Source organism: Corythoichthys intestinalis, chromosome 4, assembly GCF_030265065.1.
Source record: "Corythoichthys intestinalis isolate RoL2023-P3 chromosome 4, ASM3026506v1, whole genome shotgun sequence".
In the NCBI taxonomy this organism is placed as follows: domain Eukaryota; kingdom Metazoa; phylum Chordata; class Actinopteri; order Syngnathiformes; family Syngnathidae; genus Corythoichthys; species Corythoichthys intestinalis.
In genome coordinates, this window is record NC_080398.1 from 39,901,780 (window position 1) to 39,908,096 (window position 6,317).

Here is a 6,317-nt window from a genome sequence, read left to right on the forward strand (position 1 = left end):
CTGAATAGCTATGTTACGTTAACATACCAGCCACGTTCGCATTTTGTTGTTCATGCATTATGTAACATTATCAAACTATGCACTCATTCAGCATGTTGTTCTCTACTGTATTTTTATCTTAAATTTTCTTTCAAGATGGCATATCTGTTCTATGTGTTGGATTTTACCAGGTAAATTTCCCCCAAAATTTGACTTATACTCCAGTGCGACTTATGTTTTTTTTCCTCTTCGTTGGGGCAGGCCCGGATCTAGGTTTACCCACCAGAGTGGGCACTAAGAAATCTTGAGGGGGCACACCCAATGCAGGCTTTTTTTTACCCTCTGCATTTCTCCAGGCTTGGGAACCGCGCAAGGACACTGGCTTGTGTCCCGTTGAGGCTGCATTAATTTTTGGGGGGTTTATTTTTTTCATTCATTTACTTCGATTTACTTCGTCACGATGACATTATCTCGTATAGCAACGTGTCGCCATTTTGAGATGGGGGCACGCAGAGCTAAACATCTGTAGACAAACGTCTGAAATTCATATATTTCAGCTGTGTTTTGCGTCTTTTTTTCATGAAAACGTCTTAAACATGATTTATTATTATCACAAGCCACTGCCGACAGACCCGAGGAGGCGATACAACTTAAAGTTAGCGTGTATTGGCCTACAAATCTGCCCATACAAAGTCGCAGCTGATAGCTGGATAAACAATCCAAAGGAATTGCCTGCAGTGGAGTTCGGAAACATCTACAACTACCTCATGAAGTCACCCAGTAAGTTGACCTTTATCAATTACGTGGAATATGTAATGTGTGGAACTAAGAAAAGTGGTCGTATATGCGGAGTGATTATTTCTGCCGTAACCGGTAATTCGCCTCCAAGCGTTATTTAGCCGTGAACACGTCACGGCAAAATAACCAATTCCCACCAGGCCACAGGTGTCGAACCGATTCCAGAAAGGGCCAAGTGGGTGCAGGTTTGCTTGAACCAACTAATGAATAGGACACCTTTTCACCAATTAGATCTTTTACATGTGTAATTAGTTAAACTTTGTCAGATGCTGCTTGTTTCAGCAGGAAGTTCATTGGTTAAACTCTCGGTTGGAACAAAATCCAGCACCCACTTGGCCCTTTTGGGAATCGGTTTGACACCTGTGCACCAGGCCAATAATATACCGATTGACCGATCAGAGCAGTTCACGGCAAAAGAAAAATAACACTTTGTGAGTTGTTGGTTATGGTATTAATAACAGTAACCGTTAATCCTGAAATAAAAAAGTAGGTGAGACCAACTCTCCGTGTGTTCTCTATATCCAGTGCGACGCTACAATAGATATTCCCGACATTTTGATTGGGTGGGCACGACTCACGTCTGGGTGGGCCGTGCCCACCCCGGTCCCCCCATACATCTGGCCCCGCGTTGGGCATTTTATGGCTGGTGCGACTTGTAGTCTGAAAAATACGGTACGTACATTCACGCTGAAAAAAAATTTACAGTAAAATAATGGCAGCTGTGATGACCAGATGTTTATTGTTAAACTAGACAATGCAAATGGAGAAATTTGGAGTCACTTCCTGTTGATTTGGGGATATTTTATGGTCACTCCCTTTTGGTTTACTGAGGTTTGAAATCAATAGGAGTGAATGGAAGTCAGACCCGGCTGCAGAAAGAAATTACAGGGGGGGGCATTACATTTTGGGGGGGGGGCATACTTCTTCAATGTAAATTTAGCCGTAACAGTGGCGTTTTTACCCGTTATATTTTCTGATGATAGTGTCAGTCAGTGAAACTGCAGGAGGTGGCAGCGGTATCCCTTCATGTTGACTTTCGGCCGCGTCTTTGTCATGGCTTGAGTTCGTCTTTAGTTTTTTGAAAAAAAAAAACACGGATGTCCATTCCAATTTGAATTAGCAACGGAGGAGCCGCTCAATCGCCATTTCTGTAACCGGAGCAATCCCTATCCAATCGCAGTACACAATGGCCGGCTACTCAGCCCGCCCCCCTTATCTGTGATTGGCTAGAAATTGCCTACATTCGCTGCTCTGATTGTGACGACAGATCAAGATAGGATGACTAGAGCAGTGTTTTTCAACCTTTTCTGAGTCACGGGACATTTTTGCGTTGGAAAAAATCTTGCGGCACACCACACCAAAATGTTCCAAAATTACTTTCTGTATAGTATATTTAATTATAAAATAATTTCTCAGTATTTATACTTAGTGTGAAACGTTTAGCAATTAGGCTTGAAAAACTATCAGACAGGGGACTTGAGCAATGCATTTAAGCACATCAGGGCTGGTCGTCTCGCTGACAATGGCTGTGCAGACAGGTAGTATTAACGTCTCTGCCACAGTTTGGGACTTTTGGGATTTAGCAACAAAGTAACTGGCTTTCAGGGCGATCTTATTTACCTTTGTAGTTTTCCTCAAAAAAGTTGCCCATTTCTCTGTGTTTTCACGAAGGCGTACAAAATAATCCATCGACTTGTTCTGAAGCGACGGGGGTTCATTTGGAGATGAGTTTAAGCTTGTATGGCGCCATGGCGCTAGATAGCCTCTTGTGTCGCATTCAAGAACTGCTCGGATTTCGAGGTATCTCCCACCTAGCTGTCCTCGGTAATGTGTTGGAATAAAACAAAGAGGGAGGATTAACGGTCGTCACATATGGATAAAATGGAAAGGACACTTTTGTATATATCGACACTTGACGAGTCAAATAATGAACAGTAGAAGTGCTGGGGTCCACATTGTTACGGAGAGCAAGGTGGCTGACGGCTAGAAATCCGAGTAGTCCTTGAACGTAACACGACTCATCTGCACACAACCGAGAACTTTTTCCACATTCCTTCCTTCCTACTGCAACTTTGCCCGACGATGTTAAAAAAAAAACCGACATTGGATAATTTCTCGCTGCGGCGGCACAATCGGTTGAAAAACACTGGAATATAGGGTTCATTCTCCCCGTGTGTGTTTTTGTGGAAGATTTAAAAAAAAAAAAAAAATTACACAGTACAGTTTAATCGAGCTAGGGCGGGCACAGCCGTCCCTCAGGGCGGGCACGGCCCCCTAATGCCCGCCCATGCCTATTGTAATGAATGGCGGATTGGGCCATTGGAAATGAATGGAAAATTTTTGGACACTAGAAATAAATTGGTAAGTTTTTGGCAAATTTTGGCGAAACCCTACGTGTTTAGCAAAAACTGAATAGAATTTTTGTGCCCCTTACCCTTACCCCTTCCTGTTGATTTTGAGGCATCTCGGACTTGCTGTAAATATCGGGTCAGAATGAACATCCATTCGCTGCCACACTCATGTCTCAAATGGATTGAAGTACAAGCGCCGTCATTGTCAGCCAATCAGTTAAGCAATGCGTGTGCGTCCATGATTGCAATTACGTTACATTCAAATGAGTATGCAGAAATTTAGTATTCAGAATAACAAAAACGTTCGATTCAGTATCAGCCAATTTCACACAGCCAAAAATTGTATTAACAGAACACTAGTCATTAAACAGTATCCAGATTTAATCACTATAGAAATGCGTTTAGAAGGAATTAACCCTCGCACATATTTCCCCACTCTACATTTATTATTATTTTTTTTAAACCTGTCCAGTACTTATGGTCTGAACAGTTTTAATGTATCACATGGTAGTTTGATATACTCCCATTGTGTTTGCTCATTACATTGAACATGAAGAGGTTATGGGAGGACAGAAAAGAGGGGGCGCCTGCACCAAGGCCGGCCCAGCCTATACACAGGCAATGCAGCTGCTTAGGGCCCCTGACCACTAGTTGGCCACCAATCTGGCAACCTCCTTTTATACGTTGTTAATAGAGCATTGTGAATAATGTGGCGCGCATTGCCATTTATCTATGCACACATCCATTTTCCTGTCATTACAATCTGGCAACCTGGGGAATGACGTTGAACCTGCTTTGCGATGATTGGTGCTCAAACTTGCTTGGAAAATAGATGCACGAATATGTCGAAGAGAATTTATCCTTCTGGAGCAGAAAAACGAAGAAAATCGGAGAAGAAAAGAAACAACAGTATCAAGTTAATATAGCATGTTGTTGATGATGTTGTTGTTGTGCAAGACCCTCCGACTTGAAAGTTGTTGTCAGCTGAGCTTGTCAATATGTCGTAATTGCCATTAGCCACAGGGCGAAGGCCCAGAGCGAATCAAGTAAAGCGGAGCAAGTTGTCACCTGTCGGCAACGGCAAATGCACGGCTTCCGCTGATTGTAGTAAAACGAAACCGCCCCCACCAGTCGGGGGTCGGAAGCGCGGCACAACCCTCCCCCCTCTGCTCCAGCAATGGGGCCACTGTCATCCTTTTGAGACCCAGGACGGTCCCCCGAACCATCAGTGCCCCTGTTAACTAACCCTCAGGGAAAGGATGAGGGGATGCATCACCGCCCCCCACGCCCTCACCCACTACCACCCACTCAACCTGACCCCCAGCCACCGCCGCAACCACCCAACTGACGCAGCAAATCGCGGGACCCCCACGGCTTACTAGACCTGGGGCAGGAAAGGATCCCCATCCGGAGGGGGCGACACCCTGCCGGCGCCTAGCCAGTGATCTGTGCTGGCGCCCAAGGAGGGTGCCCGGGTAGAAAAGAGAGAGAAAGGCGGAAGCGGGAGGCCGCAGCGTCCCAAACCCCCACCTCCGCAACTGACCGCTAGGTTCCCGACTGGCAAACACTACATTTTTAATAGTCATCGTTCTTGGTGGACATATTCTGAGAAAACATTCGTGTGGGTTTAACTCACGCGTTTCCTCAAGGAACCCGGTAGAATCCTCAGATCGCAACGTTTCTATGGAGCTGTCACTCTGTAGAGCCTTTCACAGTCCCTTGCAGTCTCATCCCTTTGTGGTCCGCCCTGGTGAAGCAACACAATGCTCTCACAAAGTAAAGTCGTCAAATATAGACCCGTGACACCCCCTCATACACTGAGTCGCACACGCACATTCATAAACAGTAGCCAGGTCGAATTAAAAGACTTGTGCCGGCAATGGGATGAGGGAACAAGAGAAGATGAATGACCAGAACAGCTGATGGGAACAGCTGGAATGCTCTCGGGAGAACAACAGGGCTTCACATGTCTTCTTGATGTCTTTCACTGAGAGAAAGATATGTTTATTTAATGCGGTGGAGCCCCTAAAGTCTAGTTAGTACAATTTGGAATTTCAGCAAAGGCCTCACTTCATCAAGTATCGACAGATCAACTTGTTTTTCTTTCGTTTCGACGGAATCTACTCTGTGAAGTAGTAGACGCCGTCAAAATAATGAATTTTCTCGCTACTTTTCTTGGTTTGGCGGCATCACTCACTGTTGAAGTGTTATTTATAAGCGCCTAAGTGGGCACCTGCCTGTGGAATATATGCCGCACATTATGAGCTTGGTTTTCCACACCCGCCCGTCTCATCATGGCACCAGCAATGAAGATCAGACTAAGAATAACCAGCGGGACAAAGCAGCTGAGAGAGGCTACCTTTTATTAGTCAGACATCCTGGTTCGCCTGGGATCAGCACTATCTTTGATTTCTAGTGAGGGTGGTTGGGTCTATTAAATTTCACTAGAGTTGGTGTAAGACAAGGCTGCATTCTACAGTACATCGGCACCTTTTCTCTCTATACACAGAGCAAATTATAAGGTATGCTGAAATGGACAGGAAAGGCATTAAAATTGGAGGAAGACAAATATCGAGATACGCTGATGACACTGCACTATTTGCAACCAACCATCAAGATGCAACAGACATTAATGACTCTTTAAACCAGGGGTGCCCAAGTCCAGTCCCCGAGGGACCCTACAAAAGTAGTTATCTGCAACATGGAAGTATTTCCATGGTTGAGCACCAACGTGTTATTCCACACTCTTATTTAACATCTATATGCTTCCGTTAGTTCAGATAATGGAACAGTATGACATCTCCTATCATGCCTATGCAGATGACACACAACTGTACATTTCTGTGTCCCCACATGATTATAGTCCCTTAGTCTCCCTGAGTAAATGCATTCATCAAATCAATGAATGGATGTGCCAGAATTTTCTCCAGTTAAATGTGGAGAAGACAGAAGTGATCAATTTGGGGCCAAAAAAGGAAAGGTCAAAGATAAGCAGCCAACTTAGCACAATGTCACTTACAGCTACAAATCAAGTCAGAAACCTTGGCGTAATTATTGACTCAGACCTAAAATTTGATAGCCATCTAAAGTCCGTCACTAAATCCGCTTATTACCACCTAAAAAATATAACCAGAATTAAGGGGCTTCTGACTCAACAAGACATGGAAAAACTTATGCATGCATTCATTT

General features: G+C 44.4%; 1 protein-coding gene across 1 annotated transcript in view; it reads right to left on the reverse strand.

Moving 5' to 3' along the window:
• The window catches only part of LOC130914549 (myomesin-3-like), a 193,708-nt gene extending 188,855 nt beyond the window's left edge, over positions 1 to 4,853 (reverse strand). The window contains exon 1 of the mRNA XM_057833824.1: positions 4,765 to 4,853. The gene's annotated coding sequence lies outside the window, so the exon portion shown is untranslated. The remainder of the gene's footprint in view (positions 1 to 4,764) is intronic.
• Positions 4,854 to 6,317: the final 1,464 nt, after the last annotated feature.